Source organism: Palaemon carinicauda, chromosome 19 (genome assembly GCF_036898095.1).
Source record: "Palaemon carinicauda isolate YSFRI2023 chromosome 19, ASM3689809v2, whole genome shotgun sequence".
Taxonomy (NCBI): domain Eukaryota; kingdom Metazoa; phylum Arthropoda; class Malacostraca; order Decapoda; family Palaemonidae; genus Palaemon; species Palaemon carinicauda.
The window spans coordinates 43,296,268-43,297,413 of NC_090743.1; positions in this window are offsets into that span (position 1 = coordinate 43,296,268).

Genomic DNA, 1,146 nt, shown 5'->3' on the forward strand with positions numbered 1-1,146 from the left:
GGTAGGTGACCGTAATATCACTCCATTACTGTTAATTCTAATAGTCGGGCCATCTCCATCACGAGGCTCAATACTACACAGTACTCTAGAAGTTTTATTCCAGCTGTGACCAAGTTGTGGAATGATCTTCCTAATCGGGTAGTTGAATCAGTAGAACTTCAAAATTTCGAACTTGCTGTAAATGTTTTTTATGTTGAACAGGCTGACAGACTTTTTCTAGTTTATATATAAAAATTTCTGTTTTAATGTTGTTAATGTTTTTAAAATATTTTATTTTCATTGTTCATTACCTCTTATATCGTTTATTTATTTCCCTATTTCCTCTCCTCACCGGGCTATTTTTCCCTGTTGAAGCCCTTGGGCTTATAGTATCTTGCTTTTCCAACTAGGGTTGTAGCTTAGCTACTACTACTACTACTACTACTACTACTAATAATAATAAAAATAATAAGGGTGGCCGATGTGGTAACGTCCCTGACTGGTGAACGCCCGGCTGGGGTTCGAGGCCCGCTCAAACTCGATAGTTTCTTTGGTCGCTGCAACCTCACTATCCTTGTGAGGTAAGGATGGGGGTTTTGGGTGGTAGCCTATAGGTCTATCTGCTGAGTCATCGGCAGCCATTGCCGGGCCCTCCTTGGTCCTAGCTTGGGTGGAGAGGGGGCTTGGGCGCTGATCTTATGTGTATATGGTTAGTCTCTAGGGCATTGTCCTGCGCGACAGGGCAACGTCACTGTCCATTGCCCCTGCCATTCACGAGTGGCCTTTAAACCTTTGATAATAATAATAATAATAATAATAACAATAATAATAATAATAATAATAATAATGATAATAGTATTCCACAAGTAATCGACCAGACAAAAGTTATGAAGAGACTGCTTGTGACAGGGGAAAGAGATTATCTCCAAATGTTATGAACGATAAGAACAAACCGAAAAATATTTCGAAAAGATTGTTACGTTTGAGTAACAAGCGATTGGCACTTTTCCGGTGATATGAAGCAATCTGTCTGTTGCTAATTATCTTTCACCACATGTGATTTATCCTTAAGATTCTTAAGCGTACATAGTTAGAAATTTGCCGTAAAAACGGTAAAAAACCGGATATATTATTATTATTATTATTATTATTATTATTATTATTATT